The sequence below is a fragment of the Lutjanus erythropterus genome, chromosome 10, assembly GCF_056507025.1.
Source record: "Lutjanus erythropterus isolate fLutEry1 chromosome 10, fLutEry1.hap2, whole genome shotgun sequence".
NCBI lineage: Eukaryota > Metazoa > Chordata > Actinopteri > Lutjaniformes > Lutjanidae > Lutjanus > Lutjanus erythropterus.
Genome location: NC_139326.1, coordinates 42,091,574 through 42,116,764, shown reverse-complemented (window position 1 = coordinate 42,116,764; position 25,191 = coordinate 42,091,574). Strand labels below are relative to the sequence as shown.

Below are 25,191 nucleotides of genomic sequence, written 5' to 3'. Positions count from 1 at the left end.
TAACTCTTCTTTAACCTGGTCTTTCATGGGCAATGGGACACTTTTGGGAACATAGCTCTGTACTGGTGGCTCTTCTCTGATTTCTCCCCTTGGACTGAAGCTACCTGTTGAATCAGGTTCAACTTTATTAGAGCAGGGAGTCCCATTAGAGGCATCACTAAGTTTGCCACCACATACACATCCTGCCTTGTTGTATTCCTTTCGGTTTTTATGTGTGCTCTCACAGTGCCCAAAACCTGTAATGGGCAGTTATCTGGACCTTTAATCCTTTTGGGTGGTTTCCTCAACCTACCATCACATGCTCTAGAGTACATGGAAGCTGGAATGGCTGTAACTGAGGCTCCTGAGTCCAGTTTAAATGTTATCTTCTCTCCATTCAGGCTGATTTCTTTTAACCATACGTCCTCTGTTCCTTCTGTGTTAAGTGTCCCCATGAAGGCTATATCAACTGTGTCACAGTCCACAATAGCTTCCACCCTTGTAGATGATCTGCAGACTGCAGCAAAATGTTTCCATGGGTGTTGTGGAGTTTTACCACACCTCTTACATTTCTCGGCATAGTATGTCTTATTTACTGTGTTTGGCTTGGATGTTGACTGCTCTGGCCTGCGTGGGGGAGCTTGTCTATATTGTGTTCACCCTCTACCTGTGTTTATGGCATCCACATTAGCACCTATACTTTCTGTGTGTGTCCCTCGTAGCATTTGCTGTTGTTTTCTAACTTCTTCGTGCTGCCTGACCTGCATTATTGTTTTTGCCAGCGTCAAGTCGGGGTCTAGCTGAAGCCTCTCTGACAGCTTAGAGTCTCTTATCCCAACCACTATGCGGTCTCTTATCATTTCCTCCTTTAATGCACCAAATTTGCAGTTTTCTGCCAGTTTATGCACGTCCATGATAAAGTTCTCTGCTGACTCTCCCTGTTGTTGTTGTCTGCTATTAAACTTGGCACGTTCGTATATGACATTGTGCTTACCCACAAAATGTTCACCAAAAGCTTTTGTCACTTCTGCATAGGCAGCCTTCTGTTGGTCCGTCAGTGGCAGTGTACTGAGAATATCGTCGCTCTTGTCGCCCATTACATACAAGAGCGAGTTGACTTGGTAATCTTCGGCTTTTCCATTTAGCCCTGATGCCAGTCTGAACCTCTCGAACTGTCTTATCCATTGCAGCCATGACCTTGTCAAGCCACTCCACCTAATGGGCACACATACCATTACACTGAACATCAGTACACTTTCATTCTGGACTATGGTGGTTATGATGGATTTCTTTATTATTTGTCTAATATTACAGTTCCCTTCATTTGTAAAATATGCTGGTGTGCTGTCATTAGTCTTGTCCATGCTGCAAATGGTGAGGTTTTGCAAACGCCGCTCCTTTCATGTGAACACACTCATGTCTAGATTGGGAAACCCTGGGTTGACTCACTGAGTTGATAACCAGTTTTGTGTGACCGCTTATCCCTGATGGCCTTTGTTAGGTTTAGTCAAGCCATATCATTTAAAGATACCCTGGGTATGTTGAACCTGCTTCATAGTACTGGCTCCAGTTCTGTTCCTTTTCCTTCACGTCGATCATTCGTTTCCCAGTTTTGATGTACCTTGGCGTTCTACGAAACTTTCTAAGGTATACCTTCACAAAGGAACTTCTTTTCCTATGAGTGTTTCCCAGACTATCGCTTAGCAGAGTGGTTCCAAATTACACACACACACACACACACACACACACACACACACACACCACAATAATAAGTGATTCATTCCAAAGCTTTACTGTCCAAAATAAACATCAATTAAATTGTTTCCATTATCAGCTTAACCTTATTTCCTATACACACTCATTATTACTAAAATAACACTAATGATTCATTATCACCGTGTCCTGCAAACCAACTATTTTTAATTGGGAACAATGAAATGTCTGTCTTTAAGCAGTTTTGTATTAAGACTTTTGTATAAATTGCCGCGCTTGTACAGGTGCTGGAAACTTGAGTTTTAATGTTTTTAAGGTTTGAAAAGTGCTTGGATTTTGGATAAAGTGCTTGAAACGGTAATTAATTAAAATTGTAAATATTTCTATAACAAACTGCTGCCTGAGTGAATTAGTTTAACTTTCCAGATAAAGAAAAAAAATACAGCCAGATTGTATGGTAAGTCCTTGATTCATCATTAATCAATTAATTGCAAAGTAAGAATTTAACAGATGAAACATTAATTGCTAATTAATCAGTAGTCAAGAAATGGCATTATTTGCACCTCATTTGACATTGCTTTGTCTTGTGGAGCCACTCATTGGATAAGAAAAAATTAAAAAAATTAAAAAACAAAAGAGAAAATAAACTGAAAAAATGAAAATGAGAAAAAAAATGTCTTATTAATTATTAATCAAATAATCAATTGTTTGCATTTTCAACTATCAGTTCAGGAAAATGTGCAAAATTCACAACCCTCATACAAGGGTATGAGTCTACTTTCAGACAAATGACACATTTTGACATTAAACTGTGTCACAAAACATAGTTTTGGTTGATGCACAATGACATCTGAATGTGATGAAGAGGCGAAATAATCATTTTGTGTGTAAATATGTCATTTACCACAGCTGTAAGGTGCTGGAAAAGCTTGAAAATGCTTGAAAAGAGCTTGAATTTTACTTTGGAAACCTAGGAGCCCTGAAATTGTGTTTTTAGTTGACATCTGCAAACCTGACCTCAGACCTTAGAGCAGACAAAGTTTTGGCTTACCAGGCACCCTTAAGTGAGAGGTGCTAGATACATCGTACATTGTAAGTTGTAAGCTGTCAGCTGTCTTTTGTCGTAGTGCACGCATCAATTGATAATTCAACTCATAAATAAAGTGTTTAACATAAGTGTTGCCATAATCATTTTACCTCAATCTAATACTACAACAAAGGAAGCAATGCCCACTAAAGATCATCTGCTAAATCTAATTAAGAGTCCAGATGAGAGTTCCAATAAATACGTAGCCACGTTTCATTGCAGTGTGTGTGTGTGTGTGTGTGTGTGTGTGTGTGTGTGTGTGTGTGTGTGTGTATGTGTGTGTGTGTGTGCACGTGCCTATGTGGTCTACATCAGCACTGTGCTCCTCTGCTGGCAGTGTTCAGCTCTCAGGGTCAGTCTGGGGTTCAGGCTACTGTAGCCTAACCAGACAATCAGAAAAGCTATGTCCTCAGTTAGCTCCATTGCATTGAAAATGCAGTGCATTGCATTGATGCAATGGAGCTAACTGATAAGAATAGACAGATTAAATGACAACATTCTCATGATGTGTTCTGCACAGAAACATTGTTTTCATTATTAAACTAATGATATAATTTGCCCATATTGCCTACATGTGAACTACACTGTTCTGACAAGATGAACAGAGTGCATCACTAAGGGACTGCTTACTAGTGGTTCAGAGTGCCCTTCTAAAAGTAAGCCTTTCAGAAGGTATACCTGAGCTAAGGAGACTCTGTGAAACAGCCCATAAGCTAAAGGGAGACCTTAAAGTAGAGCTTATGATGCAAGTAGTGCTAAAGAGGGTAACTAAGCAGTAAGAAGCAGCATGGAAGTCATGGAGTTACTTTTTGAAATATTTTTCTTATTCTTCTTATTTTTCAAACTCAACACAGACTAATTTGTAATGATGTTCTGAGCGCTGCATGAATGGAAATAAATGTAATTTGTGGCTGAAGTGACAAGGAATTACAGAAGTCACTGACAGGTAAAAAGACTTCATAACATAGCTGGACAAGGGGCAAAAATTCACGCCCACCTGGGTGTCATTTTCCATCACTGCTGGTGGGAGCTGGAGCTGATAAATACCCATGACTACCACAGAGTCATGTGATGTGGGAATGAATGCGGAATGTACCTTGCACCTGATTTTAGTGGGTCATGTGTAAAAGAGGATATAGTGGGCAGCACCCTGGCAATAACAGGCCTTCTCATAATATGATAAATAGGCTTTTACAGTGTGATGGTGTGTTTTCCCAAAGTAAGAATTCTGCTGGCAGCTGCCGGTTTTGTTGGGTTTAGATCCTTCCATAATATGGGGAAGTTAACCACCCAGCTGAAAATAAAAGGCACAACTTGCAATGTCTATTTTAGGAGCACAAGGCTACACAAGGCTCTGTGCCATGTTTTTATTATTTTGAATTCCTCGTTCTGCACACAATGTTGTACACATCTTCTGATACATATTTATGTCCTTGTCCTTGACTTACAATGCAATGACTGGGAATTAGGGAAAAACTGATTTTTAGTATTCGCTATATGATATCTGAATTGTTAAAATGAGAATAACCACTAATTTCTCAAATGTTTTGATAATATTTATTAAGTTTCAAATGAACTCTGTTATTTTTATGTGATTATTTTCATGTCAGTGGTCTCTGCCAGAAAACTTAACATACATGTGATGGGAATTTAACAGCTAAAATCTATTTCTGTATCCTCAGTATTTGGATAAATCATTTACACACACTGATGCTATAAAATTTGGAATGTATTGAGTGACTACACAGTCTGCATGGGTCGGCGTTGTGCGTGTCCACCTGCTCTGCTCACCAGCTCTGTTATAAACTGGCATTTTTACCCAATTTTAAGCCCTAATTTTAAGTTATACTTTTAGATCCTCATTGTTTTACCTGTATGCCATAACCAAGTATAAGATTTTAATCTGGATTTTAAGTTGGCTGTCACCTGGTTGTGGCTCACTGGTCTGTCCAAGCTGCTGATAGCTAGCCTGGTTTGGTCAAGCTTCTAGCACTTTTATGGAGTTTTAATCTTTTACTCCCCACTTTCCTGGATGCCTACCTCCTCACTGATGTAATTCCTATGGTCACCTCCTCGTTCATTTCCAAGATCAGGGGTGAGTTAGCCTCCACTGAGCAGCTCATCTCGGTCCATCTCCAGCGTCAGGCTGACCTTTGCTCCCGGCTATCCTTGTTGGAGTACACCAAGGCAACCAGTCTACCAGCGGGGGTAACACACCCAGTCAACCCGTCTCCTGGCTGTTCCACTTGGGCCTCGGTGGTTAAAGGCAAGAACAGACGCTCCCTTCCCCTCTATGATTCCTAGGCTGATTCCACTGATTTGGAGCTGTCTGACTTATTTGCTCCTCTGGCTGCTATACCAACGTCGCCTTCACTGCTGGTGAGTAGAGGGTGTTGCCAAAGGTGAATCGCTAAGCTAGCATTATTTCAAAAAGGCGCAGATCTTCGTGTAGTAACTCAAGCTGTCTCTCCATCTGATAAGCGCCCTTGAGTGTGAATTTCATCACCAGAGGGTAGCAATGGCGCTTCTGCCCCAACACCCAGAGCTCCGGCTGCCACGCCAGGTCTCCACCTTCCACAGTCCGGTCATCATTGTTCCAGCTAGGTGGCTGCACTGCTGGATCAACCAAGCATGACCAACACTGATGCTAACCTGGATAGCGTGGCTTGCCAGCTTCCACCAAAGCTAGCTGTCTACAACAGCGGTGTGGTAAGCAGCAATCAGGAGATTTTATTTGTAGGTTATTATGTCATTAGGTATTTGACTCTCCCTGGTGCTATTACCTACTGTCTCCCTGGTGGCAAGGTAGTTGACTTAATTGAACTCATTCCGATTCTCATAGACCTGCATCCCACTGTAAACATTAGGTGCGTTCAAGCTCAACTGCACCTCGCCTGAAGACTAGACGAGCTCAGGTGGCCCCAGCAGAAGGTGGAGACAAGAAGCTGCAGTCAAGTCGGACACTTTCCAGCAGACTTCAGAGAACATATAGGAACAAAGACTAATATCCTATTAGATCACCTGTAGGGTATCTGAAGTTTAGAGACCATGTTCATAGCTGAAGAAATAAAGTGTGTTCTTGATTGTTGATTGTTGTTGTTAAAGTAGAAACAGAGATCCCCCTTCTGTTATGTGGAACATTTCTTCTTTTATCAGCCTTGTAAAGCACTTTGAAACTGTTCCTCTGGTAAGTCACATGTAAAAAGAACTTAATCATTATTATGAGACACAAGATAGTTTGTTGACAGATTAAAACTTCATTGCACAACATCAGACTCATGTATCCAGCGTTAAATATTACAATTACACAGAAAAGTAATATTTTGTACAACACGTGGTGGTGGTTGTCAAAATTAGGAGCCAATCAGAGCAAGTCAGCACCCGCAGCACCTGACTCTACAAACTGCGGCCGCCTCAATCTCGTTAGGTTACTGTTGCCCATGTGTGCATGACGTCAGAGCAAGTGATCAAGTTGGACACAAATCTTACTGGCATGCATTGTGCAGCGATCACCGCTGATCAATTCTGTGCAGGCCTAGCTCATCTCAAACGCACATATTGTTTTAACACACGTGAGAACGAATGATGTCATGGCTAGAAATTCAAGCAAATTACATAGACCTCGAGTCTCTGGTACTACACAGTTGAGAGTCTGGGAAAACCTTGTCTGTTGTCCCATTCCAACTCTCTCCATAAGCCTAAATGTTTCAGTTGACTCTTTAGTCTACACCGCTGGTTAAAAAGCTTCTGCTCTGCTGCAGGATATGACTTCATCTCTAACTCTGATTATTTTTGGACTAACCCAAGTCTATACAGAGCAGATGGTGTACATCCCAACATAAGGGCACAAAACAATTGACAACAAATTTTATCCAGTTTATACCATTTTAGTCCTGTGCACTGCGGCAAGACCCGATCCAGACCTCTGTGTCTCCCACTAACACATCAAGTATTAACTGTGTGAGTCCTGCCACTGTGTGCTTTGACTCCCAACCACAGTCTCTGAATAACCCTATCTATCCATGGCCTGAAACTACCTGAACTGACAATTCTACTTACTCAGCATGCACTTTAAACATGGCTCTTCTCACTGTCAGATCCCTCACTAATAAAACTTTCATTGTTAATGATATTATAAAATCTCATCAACTTAATTGTGTTAATTGTGTCTGTAATTTTTTAAATCTAAAATTACAGTTGAATATGACCCTTATATCTGGTGATTTTAACATTCATTCATTTTCTGTAACCGCTTATTCCATAAGGGTCGCGGCCTATCCCAGCTGACATTGGGTGAGAAGCAGGGTACACCCTGGGTACACCCTGGACAAGTCGCCAGTTCATGACAGGGCTGACACATAGATAGACAACCACTCACACTCACACCTACAGGCAATTTAGAGTCAACAGTTAAGCTAGCATGCATGTCTTTGGACTGTGGGAGGAAGCCGGAGAACCCGGAGAGAACCCACACAGACACGGGGAGAACATGCAAACTCCGCACAGCCGGGGAGCCAGGGGATCGAACTCAGGACCTTCTTGCTGTGAGGCAGCAGTGCTAACCACTGCACCACCGTGCCACCCGTGATTTTAGCATTCATGTTGATAATTCAGATGATTGTTGCTAACATGTGAACATGTGAACTGGTGTTCACTCACATGTTATCAGCCATATTGCTGGGCCTACACATAATCAAGGTCATACTCTTGACCTAGTTATTTCAAGAGGCCTTGATATAACCCCAAAGCGTTTACTAGATGTTGGGATTTCAGATCACTTTTGTATGTTTTTTTTTAAATGCTGCCCTACTTACCAAACATGTACCTGATTTAAAAGTAGTCAAAAGACAGGTCATCTGTGCTGACACATCTGACAGATTTATTGCTAGATATACAAACTCTGTTAGGTGTAGGAGGGTACAGTCTGGTCTTAATTTGTCTTATTCGTGTGACAGGTTGGTCAATAATTTCAACATTACAATGACAAATTATGAATGACATTGCACCTATAAAAACTAAATTAATTTCTGGTAAGACCAAAGCACCATGGAGGAATATGAAAAGAGCAAGGGCACTAAAAAGAACCCGCTGCAAATTTGAGCACAAATGGTGCAGGTTGATTATATTATCTATAAGGTCCTGCTCAGTGAATATAACAAAGAAATGAAAAAATCTAGACAACATTATTTCTCTCAAATAATTTCAGAAAATGCAAATAATTCTAAAGTGCTGTTTGGTACGATTGATAAACTGGTTAATCCACTTAGACCAACTCCTGCTGAGCTACACTCCTCAGAGAATGTAATGAATTTGCCACATACTTTACGTATAACATTTCCAATATTAGAAGTGAAATTGTGGCTTTCTCTGCTAGTGGATGTGACCTCTCTTTTTCCACTTAGTGCCATACTGCCAGCACACTTTCCAACTTTGCCCTGATTCAGTCTAGTGAGCTGCAAGATGTGCAGATAAAAGTTCTGCAACATGCACTCTTGATCCAATGCCTACTAAGGTATTCAAAAATGTTTTTACCTGTTTGGTTGAGGATGTTTTTGAAATTGTTAATGCCTCCTTACATACTGATATCTTCCCCTCATGTCTCAAACATGCCATTGTAACACCACTGTTAAAAAAGAATAATCTAAATTCACTTGTTTTTGAGAATTACAGACAAATATCAAACCTTCCATTTTTGGGGAAAATTCTTAAAAATGTTGTTTACTTACAGTTATATATGTATCTGTCAAATAATAATTTATTTGATGTTTGCCAGTCTGATTTTAGAGTTAACCACAGTACTGAAACTGCCCTGGTCAGAGTTGTTAATTATCTGAAAATTGACACAGACAATCATAGTGTTCTGGTACTCCTTGACCCCAGTGCAGCATTTGACATTGTGGACCATGTTATTCTTCTTTAGCACCTTGAACACTGTCTAGGCCTTAAAGGAACTGTTTTAAAGTGGTTTTCCTCATAAGTCTCTCAGGGGTCAATTCTAGGTCCTTTGTTATTTAATTTGTACATGCTTCCACTTGGGTCCATATACAACAATATAGTATTTCATATCGGGCGGCACGGTGGTGCAGTGGTTAGCACTGCCGCTTCACAGCAAGAAGGTCCTGAGTTCGATCCCCCAGCTCCCCGGCCTTTCTGCGCGGAGTTTGCATGTCCCACCCCGTGTCTGCGTGGGTTCTCTCCGGGTTCTCCAGCTTCCTCCCCCAGTCCAAAGACATGCATGCTAGGTTAATTGGTGACTCTAAATTAAATTGCCCGTAGGTGTGAATGTGAGTGGTTGTCTGTCTCTATGTGAATGTGAGTGGTTGTCTGTCTCTATGTGTCGGCCCTGCAATGAACTGGCGACTTGTCCAGGGTGAACCCCGCCTCTCGCCCAATGTCAGCTGGGATAGGCTCCAGCAGCAGCCCGCAACCCTCACGGAATAAGCAGTTACAGAAAATGAATGAATGAATGAGTATTTCATATCAACCATATACCGATGACACACAGTTATATATATCTGTTTCCACCAATAACCTTAGCCCGGTAAATGACCTCATCCAGTGCATCACAGATATCAAATTTTGGATGGTGAAGAATTTTTTACAGCTTAATCATGAAAAAACAGAGATTCCGTTAGTAAGCCCAAAGGCTTTGAGGCATGAAATTCAATCTTTGTTAACTTCCCTGTGTGTAAAACCATGTGAGCATGTCAAAATCTTGGGTGTGATTTTAGGTGCTGATCTCAACTTCCAGAAGCACATTTCTAATATTTCTAAAACTGTCTTTTATCACCATCATATCAAAAGTTAGATGCTTTTTGCCTCAGCCAGACTCTGAAAAGCTGGTTCACACTTTTATTTCCATAGGCTAGATTACTGTAATGCACTTTATGCTGTACTGGCAAAGCAGACATTAAATGAACTCCAGCTTATTCAGAATGCAGCAGCCGGAGTTTTAACAAAAACTAAAAGGTCTGACCACATAACTCCTGTTTTATCTTCTCTTCACTGGCTCCCAGTAAAACAAATAATTTATTTTAAAATACTTCTTATGTTTTTAAATGTTTTAATGACTGCCTCCCATGTTGTTGACATGCTCATTGAGTTCACACCACAGAGATCCCTTAGATCATCAAATAAAGGTCTCCTCACTGTACCTAAAATCAACTCTAAATCAGCTTATGGTGCTTTCAGTCATTATGGTCCTACTCTCTGGAATTCTCCTCCACATGAATAGTCTGCTACAACAGTGTTCTCTTTTAAAAACAAACTAAAAATGTATCTTTTTTCACAAGCTTTTAGTTTGGTTTTTAAGTGTATTTTTTATTTGTTTTAGGAATTAATATTATTATTGTTATTATCTTCCTTTTTAAGAATGATGATTGTAATAATGATGTCTTTTGGTTTAAAAACTAGAAGCGGTCACAGACAGTGCAAATCTCTGCCAGGTAACCCAAAAGGAATACGTGGATATAATCTTGTTGTGATTACCAATATTTTGATTAATAACTAATTTAAAGGAGTAATATGTACAGCTGCATCTCTAAAATTGAGTACTGCAGTCAACAGTGAGTTGGAGCTGGAGACTGTACATTAAACAGGTTGAAATCCTATTATAATATAATCTATGGTTGAAGCGAGTTGTTTCCCATGACCCCCTCATCCCCACTGACAACACTGTAATTTGACACTATCAAGTAGCGACAAGTCCTATGCTGTACATTGGTGTACATTGATGTACTGTCATTTGTCTGTCAATGTAAAGCTAAGCCCATTGCAAACACACTGATCTGAAAATACACACTGGAGTTTGAGTTCGGTTTTGTCTTACTGCCTGCCAGACTCCATTAACATATTGCTCAGTTTCACCCTTATAAACATCCATTCCTTCTAAAAGATAATGAGTTCTTACACCTCATAAACAGACACTTACTCACATTAAATGTTCACTCACACTAATTGAGTGAACATTCAGCATGAATTTGAATGCTAATTAACATAAAACAGGCAAAAAAAAAGGGGGTATTTCAACTTAGCATGTTTTCTTATTTGTGATGACATATCATGGTCATTTTATGATTTATTACAATACATATATCACAGATTTCTCCTTTAATTACATTCTTACATTGTAATTAACATATTACATATTGAATTTATTTTGTAATTTAATTACATGTAACTACTTACATTTGGCTTGGGTGGGGGTGGTTTTGCTTGGTGGTTTTCATACCATCATACCTTCCTGAAATGGTATATGGTATTTGGCAGTATTTGTGTGAAAATTTTGTAAAATGGCTCAACTACATTGTACTCCACTGCATACCCACAGTATAGACAGATCTGATCTCTCATAGGGGCATTATCCCCACAGCTTGGAAACAGCACAGGAGCTCCACTTTGGTCTTGAGAAGTTGCAGCCTTTATTCACTGACAACCTCAAACCTAAACTTACAGAAATTACAGTGCCGTGCATATCCTCCCTTTGCTCAGCATGCATTACTGGCAACTGTCACCATAGACAGTAATTAGCCCCGACCATAAGTTACACATTCACAAAAAAACTCTACTCTGACCAGTCAGCAGTCTACAGTGTTTGTTAATTTACCTTTATAATCTGGACTGAATCCTAAATAATCCAAAACAGGGCAGGGGCATTTTTCTTCTTTTTAACTAATTAGTCTTGATACTTTAGCACCAAGATGCCATGTTCTCCTTCTTATAAAAGCTGTGGTAGTCTCCCTGGCTGTGCTCTTGCGCAGAGACTGACCCCTGGTGGCATAAACTGTACTCCTTATAAGTTTAATAGAAAGACAAGCGTCTGTATTATGGCGGCATTGAAAATTACACTGTCAGGATTTCTTAATACTGTGGTCTACTGTAATACCTTTATACTGCCCAAGCCTTACTTTCATGTAAGTTGTTACTCCCCAGTACTGCCAAACAGTTGTTGATGCTGATGGTTGATGATTTGTGGCCCCTACTGCTCATTTAAAAGGAGTGAGGAGTCAGCAGTTGGTATACATTATATAATACATAAATGTGCTCAAAAATTTAAGGCTGATGAGTCCAGTAGTAAGTGGGATTAGCTGCAAGAAAGCTCCAGCTCCATTGGCCACTCAGCACAGACACACCCACACATGTGGCCCATCACATGATCTCCTCCAGGTTTATATTTGGTGGAGAAAACGATAAGAAATTAATGACAGACGAATAAAAGATGTTTTAGCTTTGACACATTGCTGTATTTATGAAGAAAAAGTAAAGTCCCAGTTGACCACAATCCTGCTGTTCACTGTGACAGCTGCAGGAAAGTGCATGTTGATGAAGTAATGATGTAGTTGGGTGGTCACTTGGGTTTAGAGACAGTATGGATTGTTGTTGGAGCGTTCAATTAGAGATTGATTTTGGACTTAGTGTTGGGAGACGTTGTCAGTGCAAAGCAGATCAGCAGCAGCCTATCTCCACTGCTTGCCTCTGACAACTGTGATCAGAATGGACTGCTCCAAATATCCCAATCAATGTTTCTTGAAAACATCACTGTCATTCTGCACTGACAAAGAAATGTCAGCCAGGCTGTCTTGCTAACCATCCCAATGAAAAGTGTCAAACATTGTTGATTTATTGGCTGGCTAAATCCAGGCCACAAAAATACAAGAGGAAAAAAAAATATTCAAACTGGCATAACTGGCAAAAATGGCCTTTCAAGTCATCTGGCATTGTTCTTTGCTTCTTAAGGACTACTCATCTAAACTATTTCATAGTCAACATTGACTGTCAAATCATCAAGTAGCTGATGGCTCCTTAGGTGTAACCAGCCCTGCTGAGCGAGAGGGTTCACCTTAACTCTTTCTCTACATGGCTCTGGGTATAAAGTAGGCCTGTAGCTTAAAAAAAAAGATTCCACTTTCAATTAATGGCTTAATCTATTATTAATATAACAATTATTTAATGGAAAAATAAATACCAAAATGTCATTTTTTTTTCAATCATGTAATCATCATAATCTAATGTCCATATTTGCTGCTGTTGTGTTATTACTACTACTACTGCCACTAATAAAAAAAAAATCTATACTAATTCTAATACTACTACTGCTAATAATAATAGTAATAATAAATGAATAAAAAGAGTGCACTCAGTAGAGTGCAGATCTCACATTAACATGGCCACATACTGTATGTTGTCTCTAGCTGAAACAAGATTTCAAACTGAAGCAGTTGTTGACTACTCATGGCACATAGCGGCTGGTTAAGAAGTGTGAGAAGGCCGCTGTCAATGATCATATAAAACAGAGCAGTCAAAAATAGAATTACTGCCTTGTAGTCATTTGCCTCCACCAACCAGTAAATTTGAAGTGTACAACCATGTCTGTCTAGACTCAAGGGGCAGGACTTTGAAGAAATGCAATATGGAAGTTACCACTGCGTTGACCTGTAAATTTGAAGGAATTTAATAAATGGTATTAAGTCTATTTTTTGGCAAAATGGTCATCACTACATATGCAAGATTTCAATATTAATACTATTGCTACTACTACTACTACTACTACTAATAATAATAATAACAATAATAATAGTTATTAATATTATTATCATTATGTTTTCAGTGACACATCTTGTGCAGACGGACCTATTGTGCCACAGAGCTTGCACTTCAACCAGGTCTTAGCTGGTCTAAGGCGCAAGTGGTTTTGACTCAAATACACCAGGTACTTCATTTTGCCTTCATTTTTTGACCTCTTTTGCATGGCCACACAGACAAGTTCATTTGCTACCTTAAAGACATGGCAAAATGGCAACTGCACTGCTGTGAGATAGCAATGTCGCCTGCACCACCGGCTTATCGGCTTTGCACCAGGTGTAGGATCAGGTCATGTGGCTCCAAATGACACTAACATTGCAGGACTCATATCTGGGATATTTTGACTTTATTTTTTTTATCATTAACAAAGAAAGGAAATGAAACTAATAAAAAAGGATCCAAGCTGAATTTTTGTGAAATTAAAGTCAGAACAGAATAGCATCAGCAAACTCTTGTTTGTTTATTTCCCACCATAAATAATGTACATTCAAAGGTTTGAAAATCACTGCCATAACAGCTGCAAAACTGAATTTACTTTTAACATGGGAGCAATGAAGAAAATCAATTTTAAGTGACTACGTCCCTCCAAAATGTAAGGTTATTCACTCATTACCTACATGGATAACGAAAGGAGAACTTCACTCAGATGGATTTAGTCATTTTGGGCCAAAAACAAACACGGGGCCCTTGTCTCCATAAAACATCTCATAAACTTATGGTTTATGAGATGTTTTATTGGACCAGCTATTACAAATTATGGACTGGGACCCCCTTACCTCCACCCATTCATCAAACAAGGTCTTGGCCATTAGCCTTGTAGTGGCACAAATGGAGTCTCTTAACAACCACTTCAAAATCCAGCGCAATAGACCTGTCAAGGCCTGCTTTGTTTTGTAGACAAATACTCATATGATTATGATATGAAACACAATTTCTTTTGCCAAATTAGCCTGTGACATTCTTCATTTTACCTTAAGACAAAACAAGGAGAGAAAAAATCTTGTCGAGTGAATGAGCAATTAGAGAAAAATCAAATCAAACATTGATTTAAAAAATAACTGCAATGCATTGAAAACTAAGATAAAATCATGTGTATACAAATAAATATGCTCATCTATCAAACTCAATCTTGAGGGGTACATTAATCAAAGTATTGTTGAAATTGTGTGTAGAGTTAGACAATAACTGTCCTTCCTCATTCTGAGAAACTGTGATTTGATTTTATGCTGCACATGGCGTGTGAACAGCAGGGCACAATGAAAGGAGTTAGTTAACAAACAGAGTTCTTTTAGATGTGCTGCCTGTTGTCTGCAACTCTACTCTAGTGCTGCTTGTTCTCTTGTTCCATTAGTCTCTGCATTACAAAATGCAAAAACTTTTGTTTTATAGATGCACCTTTGTTGAATGATAATGGTAAAGTTACAGTTATTGACAAGGACATTCTATTCCCTTTGGTCATTTTAAAGTAAAAGTCAAGTCCTGTACCATCAGCTAAATTCTTTTAATGTGAAGCTGCAGCAGTAGGAAATGTCTGGTTTGCATTCAAGGTAACTTAACAAATCGTTGACCTAGACCTTTTCATGACCCTGTGTGCCTGCATTATGGGGCCTTTGATAGTTTTGGGCCCAATGCAGTTGCCAACTTTTGCCTAATGGTACATCCACAAGCTGAAGATGGATGAAGATAGGTTTCAAGCATACTTTCAGCTGACCCTTTCTCAGATCAGGCATCTGATCTGCTCCACTTGATTGGAGCAGGGGGTGGACATCAACTTCAGGACACTCATAAGTCCGGCAGAGAGGCTGGCCATATTTCTCAGATAATCTATTTATGTAGAAAAATAATCTTTCTTACCCCTGATTGGTATTGCGCTATCAGGAGTGCAGAAATATCTATTACACACAAACGAGCACAGCTAACCTCTCTGATGTCACTCTCCCAGTGGCAAAAGACTGGTGTGGTGTCATGCATCTTCGTCAGAAATGCAACATTTCCATTCAGGAGGTACATGATGTGTCCTTGCCCAGGCAAACTCTCCCCAAAGAAAGAAAGGATTTTCAACTACAGCAGGCCCATTCAAATGGCGGCCTGCGGGCCACATGCAGCACAGAAGCAATCCCCAAGTGAGCCAGCCTGTGGCCCAACCAGAAAAGCAGAGAAAAAACAGTGAAAATGTCTTCTGCGAGCCTACAGATATTTCTTCAGAAATTCCTACAGTAGTATTGTGAATATGCAACAATCTGCGTAGCCTAGCAACACAGAATGCAGTGTGTTGTTGTGGAAATGTGTGTCTGCTAATGGTAACGTTATAAGTAGTAGTCCTATTATACAAAGTCTAAAAACATGTCTTTCTCAACCCTGAAATGCAAAACTGACAATTAAAACCGTCGGTTCAACCCTGTCTGGTCTGACAAATACTTATACTATATTTTATATTGCCACCAAATCCAAGAGCTAAACTGATGTGTTTAATTTGCAATGAGCGCATTGCAGCTTTTGAAGATTACAATGTGTAGAGGCACCACATTGAGAAACACCAGACTTTCCAGATGTTCCCGAGGGATCACAGGAGAGGGCTGCAAAAGTGCAGAGTTTGCATCTTACAGCTGGAGCTGTACTATGATGGTGTGGTCATGCACAGCCCAAGAGTGCTACAGCAGCTTCACTCCCTGTGTCCTGGCTCCTGGCAAAGAAAAAAAAAAGTAATTCACAGAGTCAGAGACCATAAAAGACTGCATGTTAGCTGTCGTGGACGAGGTAATAAATGACGAAAAAATCAAAACAAGCATGACATCTAACATTTGCAGGATTGAAATTCTAGTTACAGATGTGTTTGAAATGCTTTAGAAGAACTGAAGAAAGCTGATGTCATGGCTATAGGATGTAAGAAAGAAGCATGTGACAGAAACCTGAAACTGTGGGAGTACTTGTAAAAACATCATGCATACTGCGCAACTTCATGCACTAGGACACTGCACCATCTTCACCTCCCCAAACTGACAACTCAGTAGGCAGCAATACAAGCACCAGGGAGACAATGAAGACCAGGGAAACCGTCATTGACTACTTTTTCTCTCCTGCTGGAGAGATGTCATACCGAGATGCTGCCCTGTAATAACCTTTGGGAGACAAAGTGTAAACTTAATGTGTTAAAAAAAAAGATCTTGTCATGTGCATATTTATTTAACCTTTCTCTTGTCAGAGTTAACTTAATCATTTAAATCCCGCAGAAAATGGTCAGAACACCTTTGTGTTGTTTTTTTCAGTCTTTGAAGCCAAGACACTGAATCCTAATTGAAGGATCCCATCAAAAGTAGAGCACACAATGGCTGTGATGGCTTCCTTTGTGTGTTGATAAATATCCAGTGTGATTTACTGTTGCCCAGGGGCTGCGGTTATTAATTGATTATTATCTCTTAGGACTACCATCAGCACTTTTTCTCAAATAAGTCAACTTTTGTCCCTCACCTAATTGCTTAAGAATACTATGTGGCAGAAGAAAAGGCTGCTTGAGAGCTGCCTTAAAAAATGGCACAGCCTTCGATTGCTGTAACACTAAATATTCCTTTTTACCTTGCTGCAGCATCCTCCTTTCACCTCCCAGTGGACTTACCTTGTTTTTATGTTTTTCTCTGTTCTTTAGTCGAGTCTTCACACAGATAGCACAGGAAAAAGTTGTGGTGTATAGGTTCTTCATCTGCAGAGGTCTGTATTCATTTTCTGTCATCATATGTTTATGTCAGAATTATATATTTATCATGAGACATCACACCCTTGAACCTGACAGGATATTGGCCCTATTGCTGTCATTGTGGCTTTTTTGTGCTTTATGCTGATTTTTCACATTTGATGCCAATGTGTGTTAATCACTCTGATCCTTCCCTATGACATTTATTTAGTGAGTTTAAGCTCATGGTTTGAATAATCTCTCTTACACCTTACATGAATATGACTTAAGTTAGTATTACAGTGATGCCTTACTGTAAACAGCAGCCAAAAGTGCATTAAATTCTATAAAAATATGTTTTGTTTTGTTTTTTTGCCTTTATTATAGTTGATAGCACAGCTGACTTACAGGAGACCGGGGAGACAGAGAGGGGATGACATGCAGCAAAGATGAAGAGCTGCACAGTTAAATCATTTTATACCCACTCAAGTTAGCGGAGGGCTGAACTGGAAGTTAGACTCTAGAAGAAGCTCCAACATGGAAGTTGGCTTCATGCACAACTAAGCATCTTTCACAGGAATGAACAAAGGCCTGCCTCCAACACTGTATCCAGTTTTCCCTTAATATATACATGATTACCTAGACTTGATTAACAAGGAGAGAGCAACCAGGTTACTGGAACACTGTCAGGAGAACCTTGAACTGAGGGCCATGTGTATAACTGTGTAAATAAACAAATAAAATAAAATAAATAATACAAGGCAATATATATCATATGCACGAAAAAAAAATCAGGTGCTATCCGGCGCTGATTGTATATTTTGCTTCACATTTTGTTGATTGTTCTGCTCTTTTGCATATTTCATTCAGCCTTTACATTGTTAAGCAATTGTTGTCTTTTTGGTTAAAACATCAAAATGGCTACCAAGCATGAATGTCTTGAGGAATCTGGCTTCTTTTGTTAGTGGATAAAATGATTTTAAATATGCTCAGATTTATCAAAGTAAGGCACTGAATTTCCCATATTTTATACATGTCAACTAGCTCAAAATTTAAATGACTCCAAGACTATAGTTTATGACTAAATACCTGTAACAGTAATAACATCAGCATAGCTGTGCTTTGTGTTTAGTATGCTAATACAAATCAACATCATTTACTCGATGTGTTAAGTGTCAAAAAAATTAATTCTTGATTCAATTTTCATCCATATTACAATTTGGTTTCCTTTTTAAATAATTATTACAGTCTCAGCGAGCTGCAAGTGTGGCTGTGTGACTTATCTTGTTCAAGAATGAGTCAACGATCGTTAAATCCTTTTCTTAGTGTTAACATATTCCACAAGAGTACCAAAACCAAAAATGTGTTAGACCATCTCTTAGTACTTTCTGACCTCCTTACTCTGCCTGTGGCTCTCACAGAATCTTTTAAATCAGGTCTTAGAAAAATAAATATAAATATGTGGTACAGTGGAATATATAGAATAGTATATAGAAAATTAAAAAAAAGTTTTCATTTTAATATTTGCTGTGCATTTTCAGTGGCAGAATAATTCACATTTGGTGTTAGTGAGTGTTTCTGGCAGTAGGATGGTGTATGTGGGATTAAGTCAATATACTGTTGAGAAACAATGATATAGAAAACCCCTCAACCTATTATGGGTTGTGTTCAGCTTGGATCCCTGAGGCATCTTGTTCCGACCCTGAATCTTCATATCCTGGTAATGTTTGACAGTCTGTGTGTTACATCCTTCTTGTCTTCATTTACAGAGTTGGACAGAAGTGGATAAACAGTTGTTTTCCCCCGTGACGCTGCATTAATTGTTCATTTCATGGGTTAAAAGAGCAAAGTCAATGAGGAGGAGAAATTCTCATCCCATTATCGGCTCGTAGGTGCAAAGTGAACGCATCAGCGATGAAGCCAAGCATAAAGATGATTACTGCACTACTAGAGCCCCTGATGATCCACATTGTTCCAATTACAAACTCCTCTTCCCTTAGCAGCTGAGGGATTAACTGAAGACGACTGTTAGACACTGCAAAGTGGATTTCTTCCACCTTGTCCACCATTGCTCATTGTCATAATGATACATTGCCAGATGAGATAGTTTGTGCTGACAAAGGCCTCTATCCTCAGTCTTTTATTCCTTATATCTCTTTCAGGGAATCAGAAAGACAAATACATCACCCTTAGTATTGAAAGCACATAAATCTTGTTTTAAGAGGCCTGTCTCTCCTCGGATTCTGTCAGACAAAGCCTGAGGCTTTTATTTATTGCCTCAATCCTTGTTTGGTTGGCTATTGTGTCCTCACCAAAATAATAGTTTTATGGATCAGCACAGATACACACTATAATCAGTGGTAATAAAGATAAAGCAAATAAGGTAGGAAAGGACAGACCCTGAGGGTCTCTAGTGTTGGCTTTGTTTTGTATCACACAGTTTTTACTGTAATTCAGTTCTCTCAGCCATTAGCTACAGTTCACACACATCATATGAAAGGAACAAATGTTTTTTCCACACCACATAAAAATGTATGCTCTTTTCCTCAGTTTTACAAGCAAATATATGTTTTAATCGCAACTAAAGCCTACATTTTCTAGTAAAGTTTTGGCTCGGTTGGAAGTTAAGGTTAACTTAAAATTGTCTGGTTAAAGTTTGGTTAAATGTCAGGGTAAATTATGTTACTGTATATTAAATATACACTAATTGATTGTATTGCAGCATTAAATTACTCAATCAATCTCCTTACCAAATCTATCTTGAATCTATCACCTTTTACCTTAAATAAATCCATTTGTTTAAGAAGGTGTTCAAATAAATGTTATATTCAACATATGTAATGCAGGGAGTAGGGGAGTTAAGTAGTGTGTTGCTTTCCTACACTATTACTAAAGGTGCTAACTAGCTTGTTCCCATTCCCTTTTTATAACCTTTTTGGTTCCTGATAGAAGCCTTTCTGAAGGTTATACCTAGAACCTAACATAAAAGTTTAAACCTAGAACAGAAAAGTGACTTCAGGCTTGTTCATGATCAAACTTGGATAACGAAAATAGAACAAAAAAAAAAGAACCAGACACAGAGAAAGCTGGCCTTCAAAGTAAAAATTGAGCATTTTGAACATGTTTGGAGCGTGTTGGCTGTAACAATCAAGATAAGGAGAGCTAAACTTAATAAATTAACAAATATTCTAAATAATTGACATAATTCATAACTTACAGTCACTTCTGCCACTTTCAAGCCATAACTGATCATGAATAAAATGCAATGGGTGCGAAGAATGCTGTGATTCATATGTACATGTAATGATTCATTATATTCATCAACTTAGTAATGCAGGACACAATGTAGTTACCATCTTATAATAGTAGTTTTTGTTTTAGGCATTTAACATACAAATGGTTATTAATATGAATGAATAGATGTCCTGGGCAATACATTCAGTTGGCTGAAAATGAAATAAAAAATTGGCTGAAAAACAATTGTATATTATATTTGTGGTGATGGCAGCAGCCTTTCTTTTTTTAAAATAAATTTTGGGGCTTTTATTTTTCCTTTATTATGATAGGACAGCTGAAGATATGACAGGAAAGTTGATAGAGAGAGGGACTGACATGCAGCAAATGGGCTACAGGCGAAAGTCGAACTGGCAGCCGCTGGAGAAGACCAACATGGTGCACACGCTCTACCAACTGAGCTATAGGGGCGCCTGGTAGCAGCCTTTCTCTGTGCGTATGAGACTTTCTCTAACCACCTAGAATGTCCTGACAGAGGCCTTCAGTGTGTCTGTTCAGCCACATGCCATGTGCCCAACTGAGCTGTGGTCAAGGCCAGTCGAACTGATAGAAATGAAACAATGAATAATATTACATCATGATCATGCACTGAGCTGTTAACACATCCAAATACAGTCTAATACAAGTCCACTGTCATCTGTGAGTGTGTATTGCATTGTATGACATCATTTACCTGCTGTTTAAAAAAACACACTGAATGGGCTCAGACCTAAGGGAAGCAGATCTAACTAGAAATGGCCAATGTGACAAGGACCTGAACACCAATAGGTTTCAACGTGAGTTGAAATGTCAAAAGTAGGAGGAGACACTCCAGAATATAGAGTATATGAAGAGGTGAAATGAGCATTCCTCTTCTATCTGATCCCAGAGTCGACTAGGGTTTGTTGGTGTTTTTGCTGAAAGACTAAAGACAAAATAAACAAACTCTGCTGCATATAACACCCCCTCCCATGTTCCTGCTCCAACAGAGCCCCATCCTTATAACAGTAATAATGTACCATTCAATACTCAGTGTTGACTTCATTAACACAAACAGCAGTAACACACACAAGAGAAAAAGAAAAAGCAAAAAAAACCAGCAGAGAATTCATACAAATAGCAGAAAATCCATATAAAAATTATATACACAGAAATAAAAATAAAATTATAATTAAGTAAGTTATAAAATACATGTAATATGGGATTAGCAGTGCAAAGGTCCTAAAAAAGGTTTCTATATAGTATAAAATTTCTGAGCACACCCTCCAAATGATGTATAAGATCTTTCATCCACATTTTAAATGTTGGAGGGAACTTCTCTTTCCATTTAAGGAGTATAAGTCTTCTAGCTAAAAGAGATGCAAAAGCTATCATATTTTTTGCTTGGCAATGAAGGGGCACATCTTGTGGGGTTACTCCAAATATTGCAGTAGTAGCAGAGGGTTCAATAGGTACTACCAAAACTTCTGAAAGGGTCTTAAATATTGACTGCCAAAAACTATTTAGTTTTGGACAAAACCAAAACATATGTGAAAGGGTGGCTGGTGCTTGTCTGCATCTGTCGCATACAGGATCGACACTGAGCATGATCTTGGCTAGCTTCACTTTAGACCAGTGAAGGCGATGTAAAACCTTGAATTGGACAATTGTATGCCGTAAACAAATTGAAGAGGAATGTATTCTGTCTAGGGCAGTCTCCATTTTAAGTCTCTAAATGGAGTCTAGAAGAGAGTTGGGTGGTTGCGATGGGAAGTAAGTGGATCATGCTGATATAAAGCTACGAAGCTGCAAAAATCTAAAAAAAAAAAATGAGAGCTGGGAATATTAAACTTAAGCATTAACTGATCAAGGGATATAAAGACATTATGAATAAACAGATCTCCTAATGTGACAACCCCTCTTTAAACCCAAATATTAAAAGCACCATCTATAGTTGATGGGGTAAATAGATGATTACGCATTATGGGAGCATACATTGAGAGTTCATTGAGTGAAAAGAATCGCCTGAACTGCCTTCAAATTTTAAGAGTGTTTCACAATCGGGTTTGAAGTGTATTGGATACAGGATCAGAAAGGGGGAGTTTTGAGGAGGTGGGACAACAGGATAAATTCTCCAAGTGTAACCATTTGGGGGCAGTGTCATTGGATGGGGATTCCTTCCAATACAGCATAGTCCTTATGTTGTAGTAGTAATAAAACTGAAAATTAGGGAGTGATAGTCCACCATGTTGGCGATGTCGTTGTAACATGCCTCTCCGTATCCGTGGGTTTTTCTTATTCCAGATGAATGTAATTATCAATTTGTCAATGGACAAAAAAAAAAGATTTCACTAAAAGTACAGGGACACATTGAAATACATATAAGAATTTGGGCAGCACATTCATTTTAATTGTATTAATTCTTCCTCCTAATGATAAGGGCAATAAACTCCAACTTTCCAAATCTTGTTTCAGATGAGCCAATAGAAGGAGGAAATTAACTTTAAAAAGGTCTTTAAGGTCATGTGTGATCACCAAATTTGTATGTTCTACTCTGTGTTTTATTGATGAGATTTTCAATATGTCTGGTTGATAATAGGTTGAATTCTGACTGACTACTCGTTGTCTAAATAAATCGTTAGATGGGGTAAGAGCAAGTGCTACATCTAGATTAAGAATATCATTTGTTAATTGCTCAAGTTTTGCATTGCAAGATTTTCTTTGTTGTGCACTGTGAGAAATTATTTGCCCCCTAAGATATGCCTTCATTGATTCCCACACTGTTGAGGGGGACATTCCTGGGGTCTGGTTATGTTCAAGAAAGGAAGTTATTTCAGTTGAGATAAACTTAACAAAACCTTCATCTGAGAGCAACAATGAACTGAGACACCAAGGGCAATAGTTGGCATGAGAGATTGGTATGCATAGGGTCATCAACAAAGGGGCGTAGTCTGAGATAACTATTGCCTGGTATTCACATCTATTTATTCATGGAAGAAGCTTCCTATCCAAAAAAACCTGTCGATCAGAACGTCTTTGTCCATTTTCAAAACTTCTCTCAGTAGTTTGGAGACTGGCGCTGGAGCACTTGAGCCTGGGGTATCAGGGACATTTAGTATTCGGATACTGGAGCGCCTCATCCTACCTCTGTCTTGAGCTTTCCTAACTTGGTTAGCAGAGAAGTTATGTCATCTGAACATGATGAGAGCCCGTGTTCCATTTCCGATATAGTTGTTTTCATCGTCTCCATCTCGGAGCGGATTGCTGCGGTGTTGTTTGCCACTTCTGTTTCTTACTGCGTGTAATTCGGTTTTGACAGTCTCAAATTCCTCGACCAGGACCGTCTTTAGCTCCGACCTAATCAGCACACTGATGTCTTTTTTCAGTGACGTGAGGATTTCAGCTTTCAGGTCTGCCGTCTCCATGTTGTCACCTGGTCGGGGGGAGTCACTGCTGCTACCAGTTGGTGAGACACTCGAGCTCACGGCTTTAGGCCCAGCAGTGGAGGTTCCTTCAGTGAATTTGTACTTTTGCAAATTATTGGCCATTGGTGGAGCGATATTGATATTGAACTAACTAAAAAGAAAAACAACAAACTTAAAACAATATTTCGTAGCCTTAGTTTTAAGTTTTAATTTACGTTTTAGCAGAGCATGTCAAATATGCTGCCTACTCCATTGCCTCTGAACATGCAATTAACACGTGGTCTGTTCTATTGGCCTGACCCTTAGTTTGAATCAGCAGCTGGAAGTGAATCAGCTTGAACATGAATATTGCACATCGTTTCATCATTATATAGACTGAGCTGAATAAAGGTGAGGATTTTTCTCCTCAGAGGACAATATTTTATTAAAGAAATTAACTTTTATTAACAATAATAATACTAAATAAATAAATAAATGCATACAAATAGCAACCTTTTCCTAAAACAGCAGTTTTAGCCTGCGGTTCCATAGAAGACTTTTCTATTGAAGCTTTTAGTGCATTTTGGCCTTAATGTTAAATTGAGCATGTCAATATGCTCATCTGTGACTGGTGGACTTGGGTTTGTCATGTTATTAGTTGAGCATATTTTTTGCCAAATCTAGTGCCTTTTAGGATTTCTAGAGAATATTTGTCATTGTTTTTGGTTAATATCCCTGTAAGGTACATTTTAAACAAAAGAATGTGTGATTAATTTGCGATTAAATATTTTAATTGACTGACAGCTCAAATATTTATACAAAACAGATCCATCTTGCCATAATGTCATTTGTGTCATTTTTAGGTGATTTAATTAATGTAAACACAGTGAGTGACCATGCATAATGTTCAGCGCTGTGCTCCAGCGTGGCACTTGTCACTTGTCAATGTGAAATCAAGTCAGCAGCTATTAGTTTGATTCCACATATCATAGCCTATATATACCTAAAAGTATGAACACAACTGTTATTTTATGTTAAGCATGCAAAGTAAAATGGATCTGTTTGTTATTACCACGATCATGATGCAAATTTCTTTTAGGACATTAATAAGAATTTCCTTTATGTGTAAGCATCAAGGTAACAGACTAAACAAAAGTCCCACCCCAGGAGTATCATTTCTTTAGTCATAAACTTCACACCTATTGTGACGCTGGTAATGTTCCGTCATTGGCTGCTGAAATAATTTTTTTTGTCTAAATCATGCCTCCTCTGCATTTTCTACTCCAAACAGTAATGTTGAGACACTGTAATTTCAGACTTACAGCTTGTATTGTCTTGTGAACATCAATCTTTTGTTTTAATAGTGTCTCATTCGTTCACATGCCAGCACCGCAAAATGAAGCCGTAATTACTGGCCTTAATTGATGTGGTTTTACCACCTCAAACGATACTTTAGAGCTGTCCACCCCCCCGCCCCTTGCTGTAAAGATCCCACTGCTGTTGTTTGC

General features: G+C 38.9%; 1 protein-coding gene across 1 annotated transcript in view; it reads left to right on the top strand.

Moving 5' to 3' along the window:
• Window positions 1–25,191, top strand: part of arid3c (AT rich interactive domain 3C (BRIGHT-like)) — a 159,849-nt gene that overhangs the window by 113,891 nt on the left and 20,767 nt on the right. The gene's annotated exons all lie outside the window — the stretch shown is intronic.